Raw genomic sequence first — 16,270 nt, forward strand, 5'->3', positions numbered from 1 at the left:
CAGCAAAAGATTAGCTCTGTGGACATTCCACACATTTTATGCCAGATAAACACTGATGGTTATGGTGCGTGGTGGCTAGTACTCGGCTATCCACTGGGTAAGCACCTTCAAACAGCTGCTTATTCAAGAGACTCAGAAAAGATAAAGCCCTGTGGTCCTGGCTCCCGCTTCAGATCTGAGCTGCTATTGTTTCTAAAAGTAGCACTCCTGAGTGGTTGCTTCCAGGAATGTCTACCCAGACTGAGCCGCAGAGACGGTTGGTTGTCTCTGGGAACTGGCACACTTCACAGGCTGTCTGTCTCTTCCAGGACCTATCAAGGCATATAGCTGTAGTCAAGGGAACACAGTAGTGTGGAATTACTGGGCCTACAATTTTTCTTTTCAAATAAAATTTGATAGTAGATTGAAAATGCTCTGTTATGAGAACAAAATTCTAATGACCTAAATAAATGGCCAGGCTGTGAAGAAGTTAATGCATGCCTAGAAAATATAATAGTCAGGCACAGAGGAGTTAACCAATGGGGGGAAATGGTATCTTTTCTTCTGTGGTGGTTTGCCCCATAAGCTAATATGTATGAATACTTGATCCCCAGTTAATGGAACTGTTTGGAAAGAATTAGGAGGGGTAGCCTTGTTGGAGGATGTTTGTCACTGGAGACTGGCTTTGTACCATTCCCAGTTCTCTGCCTTAAGAACTACTGTCTGCACCATTCCTGTCTGCCTGCTGCCATGGTCCCTGCCACAATAGCCATGGACTAACCCTGTTGAGCCATGAGGTTAAACACTTTCTTTTATAAGTTGCTTTGGTGCCTTTTCCTAGAAACTGAAAAGTAACTAAGACATCGTCTTATCCTTTTCATAAATTCTGTTGTGCCCCATTTGTGGAGAACTTCAGCTTCTATTATCACATATTTATAATACCTTAGTCATGAGGTGGGCCAAGAAGGCCCTTGGAGGGGAGGTGTTTACCTACGTAAGGCCAATGGAAGGTAAGTGTTAGCCACCTAAAAAGACATTCTTATTTGATAGGGGCAAAGCTTTACAATATTTATTCAAAGACAAAGCCACCACATTTTCAAAGCAATCCTGGAGGATTTGGTGCAGAGAATGAAGTGTGGGTTACAGTTCTCCTAGGCTTGGAACAATGGTATGAAAAGAACTTTTTTTGAAAACAGGAATAAAATTTCTACTTACACGGCTTCTGAAAAGCTTCAAAGAACATGGTAGAGTGAGGACTATAAGCAATTTCAGTACATATTATCTGATCTCTATTATTTTATAAATTAGAAAGCAAGGGCATCGTGGAGCTGATAAATGAACACCATGACATCTGACTGTAAGCCAAATCTGATTGGCTATATGGCTTTCTTCTCTTTCCTGCTTAGCCCTTGTAATCAACACTCTAAGAATTTGCAATCTCTAAATATAAATGTTCTTTCTTTGAGGCAAAGTACTAGATAGGATATAAAATAATTACTAAGTAAAAGTGTATTCTCTTCCTGGTTGCCTGCAATGTGCCTACAACTAGATGTGATATAATTCTTACTTCAGAAAGGTACATTTTCCTTCTCTCTACCTACAATGAGCCTCTCACGTGCTGTAAATACCCTCATTTTTCTAAAGGAAAAAAAAGAGCTGTAGATGTTTACTGTTGGTCCTGTGGCTGTGCTTGTCAGAGCAGTCATCACTATGTGGATTTTAGCAAAGCTGGCGTTGAAGTCAATCAGCTTGTGGGGACACAATAGAGGGCAAGGGTGCTGCCTGACATTTTCAATAAGGGAGCTTAGGGGTCATGACAAAGATATATATGTGTGTATATGTGTGAAGCTGGCTAGCACCGAGGCTACAACTCACTGGTAGCACATTAGACTAATCATGGGTGAGGTGCTGACTTGAGTGCCTCCTGCTGTACTGGTGGAGGGTAGATGACGGAACTATCATGAATAAGGGAATCAGATGAGCATTGGTTTGATCTAAGAAGCTGTATAGGCAGGATCAGAAATTCTGGTACTCTGCTGTTTTCTGAGGCAGCCACCTTGCCTACCTGAAACCAGGTGTGGTCCTCAGTGAATGTTCATGATGGCTACTGAACAAAGACATGTGTACATGGACCTCAGGACAGCTGGAATCCAGTTCTGACTTTCTCACTGGCCTCGGGGAACCTCGTGAGTCTCTTTCCTCACTGGTACAGGAAGGGTATGGACTACATGATATCTTTGGCAAGTATGGATACTTAGGTTTGCCCAGCTCTGGCTTAGCACCGGAACTGCCCCTGTCCAACTCCAGTGTCTATGGAATTACAGTGAGACCACACAACTGACCACCACATCAGTCAGGCAGAGGTATTCCGAAGCTGAGCCAATGGGAGAGTTTTGTTTTTCCCAAGAGTTTCAGAACTGGAGATAAAAGGATTCTGTTGGCTTCTTTCTGGTGTCTGAAGCTGAGACCCTACAGACCTGCAACTTGTTTTAGCCACCTTCAGCTATTTGATCTGAGTGGTAAACAGAACTGGGAAGGAGGGAAGGATGGAAGGAGGGAAGGAGGGAAGGAGGGAAGGGGGAAGGAGGGAAGGATGGAAGGAGGGAAGGAGGGAAGGAGGGCACAGTCATTGAGTAAAACAGTAAGACAGAATCACTTCCAGAGCCATGATCCCAGCTGAATCAGAGAGCCAGTGCATTCCTGGTCTTAATGTAACATAATGCTATAGAATCCTTATGCTACTATTAAACACCTTAGTCAGAAAATTAATTCAGCCACTTGGCAAATAAATTGTCTATTAATTGAGATTAAAAATAGTTATGTCCAATACATTTACACATCTCTTTCAGGCCCAAGAGTTGAAGATTTGAAGGGTTGTGAAGGCTGAAGGGGAGGCAGACAGGAGAATTGCACACCATAGAAAACAATTTAATGGAAACTGACTTAATGGAGAATGTCTGCTGAGAGGAAAGCTCCTAGAACAGGAACCACAACTCTAGGTTAGGATACCGGGAAGTTAAAGGAAGTGTTCTACCTGAATGTGTAAGTACACAGAGAGAACAGGTAGCCATTCCCACAATCCCAGGAAAGCAGGAAGGCAGGCACCTCCCTGTCACTATTTAAACTTTTGATGTTTGGCTTCATGTGTTTTCTTTAAACTTTACTTTTAATTTTTAAAAGGGAGTTAAGATATTTGTCAACTGCCTCTTTCAATTTGAGCTTGAAGGCTGCACGAAAACATTCCAATTGAAGCCGAAGACTGCACTTGCCAACTTTGTCGCAGGTCTTAAACAAAGGGTCCCATCCTCATGACGGGTCAAAGCAAAGGTCTCAGTAAAAAGTGAAAGGGGCACAAAGAATAGACACTTAAGAAATATGTTAGGCGGAACAATATCAAGTAACTACATAGTGGGTTTATGGTTTGCCTTCGTGCTCGCAGTTCATGGTCCCAGGTTCTCTTCACTGGGTAGCAGAAGGGGTTTGCATTTTCCTTTGCATTTACTCCATAGTTTAACAAACTGTCTGGAAGCAGCGCTGGGGCTGGGACAGATTCAGAAGCCTATTTCTTGGGACTCTGAGATAAAGGCCTTTGTGATGAAGTCCAGGGAAACCTTTGATGCTGTGCTGTGGGCCTGAGTTTTTATCCTGATGGCTGTTGAAGAGGCAGAAGGCCCGCTTGCCTGTCACCCTGCACTGTTCTGTGGCTGAGGACCATGGCCTCCTGTTACTAGCCCCTGTGTCTTTATGTGTAGGTCTGTACTGTGATTGACATCTGTCACTGATCAAGGAGACACGTTTAATGGGGCTTCTGAAGAAACACAAATGTCCTAATTTGACGCATGCAGCAAAGAACAAATAACCCTGTGACCCCAGTAGTCTTCTGAAGAGGGTGGAAGAGTCTCAGGAGGTGCACAGAGCTACATTCATTAGGGCAAAAAATATAAGAACTTATATTTTTATTTGCTCTTTATTGCATATGCTTTTAAAAATTCCACTTTAGAATTTTTTAAATTAAAATGATATATTACTAGAACAATGTATTTATATTGTGTCTTGAGTTAACTTATTTATTTAAAGGTTACCAATAGAAATATAGCTTATTTTTGAATGATCTTGGGATAGGCAAAAATCATACTCTGCTAACAATGTTAGATTTGGCCAGAGTCAGAGAGCATTAATCCAAGCCCTACTGTGCTTTTTACTTATTTATGCAATCTTGGGCAAACCCCTCACCTGAGTTCTTAGTTTTCACAATCACTAAATATATCTATGAGGCTTTATGAGCTACTGCATGTACGACTGAACGGAATTTTAAAGAGTGTATACATTTCAGTTACTACCACTAAATACTTCTTTAAAATTCCCTATATAAATATTCTAGTTAGGAGGTATATTCAAATCTGTAAAATAAATTTTTTAAGGCAAGAGACAGTCTAGTCTAATTTGAGGATAATAATTATTCCTCACACAGTTTCAATAGAAGAAAGCTTTTCCCTTTTGCTATTGTTATCTCAACATCTGCTCCATTTCATTTTAATCCATGGCTTTATACAGAGACATCCAAATAATATCATTCACAAAATACTCTCCAAAGAATTCCATGGCTAAAGAGAGAAAACGCTGGCAAGGAGCTGCACCCAAATACATTGGCTTTGGCTTTTATACTACTGCTATTTTGCATTAATTTTTAAAATGAGTGGTCCAAATTTAGGCCAGACAGGAAGGAGTTGAAAGAAGAAAAAAAAAACCCAGAAGATGGATAGAAAGAAAAACTCTGTGAGTCCCTTAATCTTCGTTTTGAGACAAATTCCCATACAGAGGGAGCCTAGTACCATTGTCTCTCAGAAAGTATGGTTCCATGCTTGATGCTGCTGACATCTTCAGTCAGATAATTTGCTGCAGTGAGAGTCTGTCCTTAGGCGTGTCTCTGGACTCTTCTCACTAGATGCCAGTGACATTCCCTCCCGCCCACCCCCTGAACTATGACACCAAAAATATTTCCAGACATCATCAAATGTCCCCCACCCGCTTTCTTTCATGTGTGTGTGTGTGGTGGTGGGGGGGCAGAAAGAAGTTGCTCCCATCTGAGATCCACTTGGATGAAGTGGTTTCCTATTTTCTTTTCTGTTGTGATAAGTGGATCCAATGGATTGGTGAGACCCTGAAGACCCAATTCTAAATATTAGGATGAGTCTTTCAGAATGTTTTTTTAAGTATACACTTTCTAATTATTTAGGAAGTCTGTATTAGACCTATAGTGCCTGTGAGGTGTAAGTGTAAATCTTCCTTTGGAAGAGTTCGGGTCCTTGGTGTTTCTGCTGACTGCAGCATGGGGGAGGTGAGGCACTTGTGCTTTCTCTTGCCTCTTAGCATCTACTGTCTTCTCCCTTCTGGTTTCCCCCTTGACCCCCACTTTTCTCTTTTTTCTGTCTATGCCCTTGTTATGGTTTCTTTCCCCTCTGCTACTGTTTTAGTTACAGTCTGGTCATGAAAACCCAGAGTTGTGGTTACGAAGCCAGATGGCCTTACTTTGAAGCAAAGCTTTGCCACTTTCTTGTGAAACCTCCTCAAGCTCATTTAACCTCCATCTGCTTTTGTTTCCTTCCCACTGAGATGAGGGTGATACCAAGAGTATCTCTCGGTGGTGGGACAGTGGTGGGACGGACCTGAACAGAGATGAAGCAAGTGGGACTGGGCAGGTGGTGAGCGGCCAACAGTGTTAGATATCCCAGCACTTGGGAAGCAGAGGCAGAGGCAGGCAGATTTCTGAGTACGAGGCCAGCCTGGTCTACATGGTGAGTTCCAGGAGAGCCAGGGCTACACAGAGAAACCCTGTCTCAAAAAACAAACAAACAAACAAACAAACAAACAAGATATTACAGTCTCTTCCTTTCTACCAGCATAGAATATGGGGTACACCTTCAGGGTCCAGCAACGTCCACCTGCATCTCTCCAGAGAATTACTCATCATTACTGCTTTGGGAAAGAAGACATGGGGTACCTGCTTTTAGGCGCTGACTAAACTGCTCTGTGCTGGGGCAATATTACAACAAATGTTCTAGGGTTAGTTTATTACTAAGGTTAGCTAAGGATACAGATCAGGAAATGGAGGCAAAGGAATATATGAAGAGGGTAAACAATAAAGCTCATTGAAGAAGGAACATGAACAACATTAAAGCTGGTAATTAGGACTGTACAAAAACAAAGCCAGCAATAGAGTATTTGGGTAGGGTGTTACAATTAACAAAAATTAAGAAAGATTGATATTCTTATGTGTGTGAATTTAGAGAAAATGATACTGTCATTCATTACTAATGAGAAAATAATTGTTTTTTTTTAAAGACATGCTGTAGAGGGAGGGTCATGTAGTTCTATCTTTAAAATGTTTATTCTCAAGTCAGCTATAGTAGTTTACATTCAGGAGGCTGAGACAGATAGACTGTGGAGTTCAAAGCCATGGACTACAGAGCAGGCAAGACCCTGTCACAAAAATAAAGTAAGTAAGCAAACAAAGTCTTTCTTTTTAACTTAGGAATGCCACTAATATAAAGTTTCCTGAGAGAAATCTGTACTTGTAAGTATAAATATACTTTAAGATAAGTATCCAGGCTGTTCACAAAAGTGCTGTTTCTGACAGGAAAAAATAAACACAGTAATAAGCTAAGATTGATGTAGAAACAGATCAGTAAACAGATGCAGGTAACTTACTTTATACCCATACTGCAAACTATCACATGACTGTTTCAAAGAATAAACACTGCTATAAAGTGTGCACATGGCATGGTTCCATTGTGGATAGCAAACACATGTTTACTGCCTGTATATATAGGTATACAGCAAAGGGTCTGAATTCAAATATTCTCAGTTGCTAACAGTAGTCCCTTGTAAACATGGAGACTAGGTGTCCTCTGACTGCATACATTTATCACAGAGTTCCTAGTGCTTATAAAGAACACTTGATTTAATTTAAAAAGCAATTTAGCATCATTTTCTTTGCTTGCTGGGACTCCTGGGAGTGATGTATGTAACTTGATTTCTTTTCCTGTTTCTGTGACCAATGACTCTGACAAAAGCAGCTTAAGGGAGAAAGGGTTTCTTTTCTCTCAGTTTCAGGATCCAGTTTATATGGCCAGAAAGTCCTAGCGGCTGGCACCTGAGGCACCTGGTCCCATCACATCTGTAATTTGCAAGCAGAGAATGCTTCAGTGTCCAAGTACTGGTCAGTATGCCTGGCTAAAGCCTCCTGGCTCCTTAATTTGATATTGAGAACATACACTGGAAAGTTAAGAACATTTGTCTTTAAAGAATAAGATAGAGATTGCACGGATACAGGTAGTATAGAAATTCTACATGCACCAAGAAGAAAAGAGAAACATTAGCCGAAGTACAATGTGTGGAGGATAGACACAGGCGAGGCCAGGTGATGGCCTGGAATGTCTAAAAGGGATACAAAAGACAAGCACTGGCAGCTAGGAGCTCAGAATCAACACAGAAACACATTCAATTATGTAAACGGCCCCTTTCTCTGGGTGTGTAGGTATAGATTAGTGATTGCTGGGCTAAGCCAAAAAGGATCAATATAACAAACAACTGCTAGAAAATACAACTGAAACAAATATAAGCTGGCTACGTGCACACTCGGAGGTCACCGTGTGGTAGGTGCCCCACTGGTGTTCTCCAGGATCATATAAGCTGGCTATGTGCACACTCGGAGGTCACCGTGTGGTAGGTGCCCCACTGGTGTTCTCCAGGATCATATAAGCTGGCTACGTGCACACTTGGAGGTCTCTGTGTGGCAGGTGCCTCCCGGGTATCCTCCAGTATCTACCTTTATTTCCTCCCAGCAGGCTGAGAGCAGAGGTGCCTTGACAGTGTTATTTTCATAGAGCTTCACACTCAGGCCCTGGTGACCAAAAGTACAGGAGAAAACGAGAACCACACTCTTGTCAGATCTCTGGGCACCGGCTGGCCCCTCAGAAGCTGAATCCACACAAACAGCAGTCAGCACTTTATGTTCACGTTCTCCGTGAACACATGGATGGAGCCAAGGTCAAGGATGTTTCTCACTTCCTTGTTCTTATTTATGTTTCACAATAATGCTTCATGGCAACTTGCTGTTGTCATTACTGTGTGAAGTGAAGCTGGCTGCTCCCATGCCTGACTTCTTCACTTGTGCTCCTCACTTATAGTCCTTACCAGGTGACCTCTCCTTACTAGGTGACATCCCTCCTTACCAGGTGACCGCTTCTTAACAGGTGACATCGCTTCTTACCAGGTGACATCTCTCCTTACCAGGTGATATCTCCTTACCAGGTGACATCTCTCCTTACCAGGTGACATCTCTCCTTACCAGGTGACATCCCTCCTTACCAGGTGACATCTCCTTACCAGGTGACATCTCCTTACCAGGTGACATCTTCACTACACTGTTTCTTGAAGTCAAGGAGTATGTTTATTTCATCTCCAGCATGAACCTGGTATTTAAAATGAATATCCCAGCAAATAAAGATCTTTTAACAGGGAGATCTGTGAGCTTATACAGATAAAACAATCCTTTGAAAGTTGAATCAAATATTCTTGCTAGTAAAGTCCAGGTGGCTGGTATGTTTTCAGAAGAATCTCCATATTCTTTAATGGGTACTTCAGTCTTATACCATAAGATATCAGTCATTCTTCTCATTCTCCTTGTCCTCCTCTTCTTGCTTGGGTTTTTAAAATAGGGTTTCTTTGCATAGCCTTGGGTGCCCTGGAATTAGCTCTGCAGACCAGGTTGGCCTTGAACTCAGAGATCTACTTGTCTGTGCCCCCTGCGAGCTGGAATTAATGGTGTGTGTCACCACGGCCCAGATACCTGTCAGACTTTCTAATAACAGCATTTTACTTGAATGAATAGGAGCTCCCAAAATATAAAGTTATAAACTAAAAGTTGCCTTATGAAGGGTAATGGATTACAAGACTCACAGTAACCTCTGACCTATCTGATATCTCACTTTATAAGTTCTTTTAGCAATAAACTGATACATCTGAATATTGAAATTTATGAAAGCATGAGAAAGACAAATAGCTAAATATAGACACTAAGCAAATGGAGTTAAGAATACTACCATGGCCCAAAACAAGAATAGCTACACACTGCTAAGATGTAGGCTGGGCAAATATTTGTAGAAAGCAAATTTATTTTCCCAAATCAATTCTAAGCCATTTTGTAGAAATGCTCAGGAGACATAAATATGTAAGCACTATGAAGCAGGTAAGAAAGAGGCTGTTCAAAGGATGTGGCCTTGCTTGGCGAGGGACCCAGAAGGAAGTCTGGGACAAGGCAACAAAGGAAGGAAACCTGAAATAAACAAAGATTGGCTCAAGCCCAGGAGGCAAATAGGGTGTGAAGTGTTTTAAGGCCTTTGATAAAGAGGTTTGGAGCCTCTGGTGTAAAGGAAAGATAGTGTCTGCTTGGCCTTCCAGTCTTGGGAAAATAAAGACAGATCTTTAAGGTGAGGTTCTAGCTGTCACTAGAACTGGAGAATTTAATGATTTGTTTTCAGTTTTTTATGAGGGCCTTTTGTTTGTTGCTTTGTTTTTTGAGACAAGGTATCTCTAGATAGCCCAGGATGTTCTGGAACTGGCTATGTAGACCAAGGCTGGCCTGGAACTCACAGAGATCCACCTGCTGCTGTCTCCCGAGTGCTGTGAAAGGTCTGTACCCTCATGCCCGCCTTATATGAGTAATTTTATTATATAAAAGTAGGTACAACAATACAATAGATTTCCAAAACAGACACTTTTGGAGATGTTGCATTTGTTTAAACTAAAGAAAGTCATAACAGTTAACTTATTACTTGCTAGGAATTCAGTCACATGGCTTTGTTTAGTAACTAAATGTTTGCCTTGTGTCTGCAGATTGTGGAGTCCTCTGTGGACGTACGGCAGCCCTGTGGATCCTGCAGACCTCGGGGTCCTCTGTGGATGTACGGCAGCCCTGTGGATCTTGTGGCTCACTACATCTGCAGTTACCCTCTTTTCTTGAGCTTCAAGGTCTATGAGCTATATTTCAATTTTTAATCCTACATAGTCTTTCTTTCTTTCTTTTTTTCCTTTCTTTTTTCTTTCTTCTTTCTTTCTTTTTTTCTTTCTTTCTCTCTCTCTCTCTCTCTTTCCTTCCTTCCTTCCTTCCTTCCTTCCTTTCCTTGCTTCCTTGCTTCCTTGCTTCCTTCTTTCTTTTCTTCCATTTTTCAGGGGGCAGGGGTGGGCAAGAGGAGAAGGTCTTAGTCTGTAGCCCAGAGTGGCTTGGAATTCACAATGTACCCTAGGCAGGCCTCAAACACATGGCAAGCCTTCTGCTCCATCCTCGCCAATGCTGGGGTTATAGAAATGAGCGATCACACCTGGCTTCCTCATTATAATAGCTTTTTCTGCTCTTCAATCCTACAGTGTAACTATGGAAACAATGGAAACTGAAAGGCAGGCAGGCAAACTGGCTCAGTAGGTAAAGGAGCTTGCCTCCAAGCCTGATGACTGGAATCCTATGCATGAGGCTGTCGTGGTGGAAGGGGAGGGCTCCCAGGAGCGGTTCTCTGACCTCCACATGCATCCCCCAACCCCAACAAACACAAGTAAATAACCATTTACAAGAAAAGGTTTAGATAGCAAGGATGTTATTTAAAAGAAGTAACATTTTCTCAAAGACTAGTATTTCCTTTCTGACTTTTCTTCTGCCTATATCAATTCAAAGTATACATTCTGAATCTGAATTACAATTGCACATATATACACATATACTTGTGTCTACCAGGTAAAGAGTTGTTACATGTAACTTGCATGTTGCACCTAAATGAAGAGTGTTTTAAGATTTTTTAAAAAAGTTAAATAGACAACTTGGCAATTACAACATAATGGAGAATTGTAAGAAACTCCAAAAGAGTTGTGTTAGAAGTACTGAGCTTTATGCAAACCCAGCCAGGAGTGAACAAATTACATTCTAATGCAATATTACAGAGGGAGCTGTAAAAAACAAGAATGGATTGTTTGTCTGTTTTTGGAATTCAGATACGTTTTAGAGAAAAGAAGGAAGAAGTGACTTATCAACTATATTACCTATTACTAGGTGGGGAGAAAAACCCGACCTCAGCTACTTAGGGGAGGAAAACAATATTTCAGCTCATGGTTCCTACAGTCCATCATGGCGGGAAGGCATGGCAGCAGGCATCTGAAGCAATTGGTCACACTGCATCCACAGTCAGGAAGCAGAGAAGGGCAAGGGTTGGTGCTCAGCAAGCTTTCTCCCTTTCAGGCAACTCAGACCCCCCAGTCCAGGAATGGCGCCATCCAAACTGATGGCAGTCACTCCCATACCTAGGAACCCAACCTAGGAAATTCCTCACGGATGTCCCCAGAAGGCTGTTACCTACTCTCACAAGTTGACAGTCAATACTACCCATGACAGGGATGCACAGTTCCAAAACTGAGTGGTGGGACTTCGGGGAACAAGGTAAGCAGTGTGCCCACCCAGAGGGGAGCTAAGGCAAGGTGCCAAAGGGTCGAAGTTCCAGACTGGAAGGAAGTGGGTAAGGGGGGCAGGGGAACAGCTCTATGTGCTGGGGCTAGAGAAGGAACTGGATCAGTGAAATGACTGATCACCTTACCTTTTGTATCCTCAGAGTCTGGACAGGTCTGAGACACAATGTTTCTAGTCAGTGTTGGTAAAGGACAGCCTCATCTGCAGATTACCTTTTACCAGAGCTTGTTAAACAGCACTGTGTCGATGAGTTACCTGGGGAATACTGTTAAGTAAAAATTTCAATTCAGTAGGGATGAGGTGGAGGCTAGGAGCCTACATTTCTAACCAAGTTGAGGTGATGCTTTGCAACTCTGAGTAGAAAGTATGGACACTTGAAGTACTTTTAGAAAACAAATAGATTAGTGAATTTATGTTCCCCAACAGAGTTATCTCCTGTGGGCTCATCAAAGACCTTAACTATGAAATTATCCTCTCTTTCACCTTTAGTAGATAGAAATGAATAGGTAATCATATATCCAAAGGCAGAATCTAGTATCCTGGATCAAGCCAGTGATAACACATTTGAAAGCATAAACATTGTTACATGTCCATTTTAACAATAAGGTAAGTCCCTGTATTATTTATAGCAATACACATCTCTACACTAAAGTGTCCAAGACAGGTTTCCTGTGATAATAGAAATGTTCTGTAGCTAAGTATATACTAAACACCTATCTACTGAGCATCTGAAATATCCCTAGTACACCTCAGGAATAAATAGCCACCCATGGCTACTTGCCACCATGTTCATTCATGTTGCTGGCATCACCCAAAGATGCCAGATACCCAGATGGTTTTGCCTTCTGATGAAGTCTTGCTACTAAGACTAGAATTTAGCTACTGATTTATAAAAAGAGATCTCAGAAGTCTCTAGGCCCTACCCTGAGAGCTGATAAGTTATAAAGAAACTTTAGGACGATAGAAGCCAATTGAAAACAACCAGGGAATTTAGTTCCCCTTCTGTCTAAAGGTAGATGGTTTCTCCTGCCAAACTATCATCCAAGACTCAAAACAGAAGCATGTGCTACCGAGGGGCCTGTGTTTGAAATATTCTATACAACACTGAAATACATAAACAGGAGCTAGGGGGATGGGGAGGAGAAGCGGGGGGAGAGTAGTAACCGTGCAGCACTAACTGTACCTTTACGATGTCTAAACCCTTGACGAGGAGCTGAACCTCCCTAATTTCTGATTCTCAAGTCTCTGTAAATCAGAGCTGGTAATGGTACTTACTGGGCAAAGACATGAAGAAGCTAAGGTCCTACAGGACATTAAAATCCTATACAAAAGTTAATTATTACTCACTAAAAGGGAAGTTGATGTTTTAAAATGACAATCTGAGAACTACCTAGAATCTTTTCTTAATGCCATTAATAACATTTGTATTGTATGCACATAGCCTTAGAAGTCTCTTGTGTAGCATATTTGACCCTTCATGTCTGCTGTAAGGGAGCACAACCTGTGTGGAATGGGAAGGCAACAGCCATCCGGGAGGACGGTGGAAGAGGCAAGTGCTTTATTTAGTAGCAAGGGTCTGCTGAGCATCCTCCCTGCTAAGATTACACTGAACATAAAGGAAATTGCAGACTGCTCACTTCCCTTGTACTCATCCCAATCTCGTGGAAACTTCCTGTAAAAGGCAGTTATAGCATTAAAAGTAAACTGATTTCGCACATACCGGATACTACCAGACTAACAATTGCAGTCTCTAGGGAGAAATAGAAAATAGCACACTTGCCTTTCATACTTTACATCAGTTTGGAAGCACACGGAAACTCAGTGGAGAAGGGAAGCAGGCTAGAGGCAAGGGAACTATTTAGAAATGTGGTTACTGTTTCGTAATTCCACTCAGGGGTAGGGCTCATTAGCCATCAGATTGATTATCCTACAGAAAGAGAGAGCAAGAAGGAGGGAGAGAAGGGAAAAGAAGACAACAGGGAGGGAGGGGAGGAGGGAGAGGGAGAGAGAAGTCACAGAGTAGCGGAAGAAGGAAAGGGAGACCAGGGAGGAAAAGAGACTGAGAAAGGGAGGGGGAGAGAGGAAGGGGGGAGAAAGAAGCAGTATACAAAGCATATGGCACCATGACAATAGTCCATCTCTGATGCCTAACAGCTACGAAGGAGCACTGCTAAGGTAAGGAGGGTTTCGGAAAGAGAAGAGAGCTAGTCTTTTAAATACGAAAAGAACCTCATGTGCTGCCATGCCTCTCTCCTCTTTAGCTTGCCAAGTGTACGAATATCAGCTGAGAGCCAAGAGTACCAGACAGGGTGTGTGCGAACCGCTGGACCGCCATCTATCCCAGTACAGTAGGAAGTGCGAGGAACTTGTGGTTTCAGCCCAGAGTCAGGCTACACAGCTTCACCTTTATGTGTAGATAAGACCTTGGCATAATCTCCTACCTCAAAAGCTCTGTTATCAAAAACCAATGCTAAAAAGCACACCAAAATTAGGAAAAGTAGCCTGTCTCCTGGGGAAACCAACGTATATTCATAAAAAGATAACTAGCAAAAAGGTCATTAATGCATTAATAATGTATACATAGTAAAGTCCAAAAGGACAGACATTCAGAAGACATCTTCATAGGAAAGACAGTTCCTATGGAGTGCAGTGTGGGGAGACTGTTGGGGGCAGAGCACAGGGTTCCATTTACTATTCTTGTCGATTTCATCAGCTGCATCTCATACTGCTGTGAAAAAATATCCCAAAGAAACAGTTTAAGAAAGCAAGGCTTATAGTATCAGGTGATGCCAATCGTGCTGAGGAAGACTTAGTGGCAGGTATTTGAGACAGTGGGTCCTGTGCCATCTACAAAAAAGAGGCAGAGATCAATGGGCGGTGGTCCTCTGGGTGCTTCCTCTTTTCAGTCCAGGACCCCAGCCTATAAGACGGTGCTGCCCACAGGGAAAGTGGGTCTTTCCACCTCAGTTAACTCAGTAGAAAACCCCTCAAAGGCTTGTCTCTGAGGTGATTCTGGATCCTGTCACATTGGCAAGCAGTGTATTAACCAAATGTGGACTATGTTACTTGCCTGAAACTTAGACTCCTCCTATGACTTACCTTTTCTGAAATGATCCCATCCTGGTCTCACTTGACAACTGTGGTTTTGCTCCTCTCTTGTTGGTCCTTCACACTATTCCGGTTTCCTTTCTATTGCTATGACAAATATAACCAAAAGCCATCTAGAAAGAGAAAAGGGTTTATTTAACTTCCAAGTTACAGCAATGACCCCAGTGATTCTGGAGTCACAGTTCCTCACATTGTGGTGACCCCCCAGCCATAAAATTATTTTGTTGCTACTTCATAACTGTAATGTTGTTATTGTTACAAATATCTGATAACTGTAGTTTTGCTACCCGTTATGTAAGTACCTTACATTCAGGTTGCGAACCACTGCACTACCTTGTAACTGGTTAGTGTTTGTGGCTGTGGCCAACTTTAAGAAGCCAAGGACAAAGTACAGAGAGCTTGCCAACTGTGGGAACCAACAATTGTGGCCAGCCTTCTTCCTCAGCCCCACCCTCAAAGAAAAACAACCAAGCAAATACAAATGTTCCCTCCCTTGAAGAGCCAGATCCTAGCCTAGAATCCTTGACTAGCAGTAACCGCCAGAGCTGGAACTTAAGATGTAACTGTGGTGTCTGTAGCTTCTCACATACAGGAGAGGCTGGTTTTTAGGTTTTGGTTTTTGGTTTGTTTGTTTTTGGTGCTGGCTAGAGCAGTTGTTTTAGTTATGAAGTATTAGGAGACAGGATAACAGGTGCTTGCAAAGAAAGCGGAAGGAAGATTGTGAAGGACTGAAATGACTTACTTCTGGAAAAGGAGAGTTGTTGAACATTCTATAGCCACAATGACCACAGCCTCTAGGTGAGGGCCTCACTACTCACAGGGCTGTGGGGACTTTGGAAAAGAGGTACAAAAAGAGGCACCCACAGAAGATGGGGGGAAAGGCCTTTACAGTGGAACATTTCAATATAAAATAGTGAAGGAAATATACTTATTGTCTTAGGGTTTTACTTCTGGGAACAGACACTATGACCAAGGCAAGTCTTATAAAGGGCAAAATTTAACTGGGCTGGCTTACAAGTTCAGAGGCTCAATCCGTCATCATCAAGGTGGGAACAGGGCAGCACCTAGGCAGGCATTAGGGCAGGCAGAGCTGAGAGTTCTACATCTTCATCTGAAGGCAGCTAGTGGAAGACAGCTAGAGTGAGGCCTACAGTGACACACCTCCAACAAGGTCACACCTAATAGTGCCACTCCCTGGGCCAAGCATATACAAACCATCACACTTACCTATAGCTAATCTTGAGTCCTCAATCTCTTCACTCTTGTTTTGAAGAAACTGGCAGGGGCAGTTCAAATCTGGCAAACCCCCTCAAAACTGGCAGGCTCCCTCAGCCTGGTCCTCAAAGTTGGTCCCATGGGGCAAGTCTGTGTACTGGCAGGCAGAATCTTGAGATAGATGGACTGGGTAACATCGTTGGTTGGTGTCCATTTTGGAGATTGACTGGACATTCAAACTTGAGTGGGCAGTATATAATATTAAGAGTAAGATTGTCAACTGCTGGTAAGTAGTGGGAACTGCATGGTCCTCTTAAAACAGACACAGAAGGACCTTAACTAAAACGAGTTGATAGCTTGACCACCACCTACATTTTGTCCATAGGGCACAGAATTAATAGGGGCGTTAATTTAAGCTGTTGACCAGAGTCTGTCTGTTTGTCTCTGTCTGCCTGT

At 42.4% G+C, this 16,270-nt stretch overlaps 1 long non-coding RNA gene across 1 annotated transcript; it reads right to left on the reverse strand.

Annotated features, from left to right (window-relative positions):
* Positions 1 to 11,538: 11,538 nt before the first annotated feature.
* On the reverse strand, positions 11,539 to 16,176 carry LOC127684542 (uncharacterized). The gene is made up of 4 exons (XR_007977746.1): positions 15,827 to 16,176; positions 15,615 to 15,720; positions 14,591 to 14,712; positions 11,539 to 11,756 (listed from the first exon to the last, which is right to left on the reverse strand). It is a non-coding gene; the product is annotated as an uncharacterized LOC127684542 (long non-coding RNA).
* Between the last annotated feature and the right edge of the window lie 94 nt (positions 16,177 to 16,270).

The sequence above is a fragment of the Apodemus sylvaticus genome, chromosome 5 (genome assembly GCF_947179515.1).
Source record: "Apodemus sylvaticus chromosome 5, mApoSyl1.1, whole genome shotgun sequence".
NCBI classification, from domain to species: Eukaryota; Metazoa; Chordata; class Mammalia; order Rodentia; family Muridae; genus Apodemus; species Apodemus sylvaticus.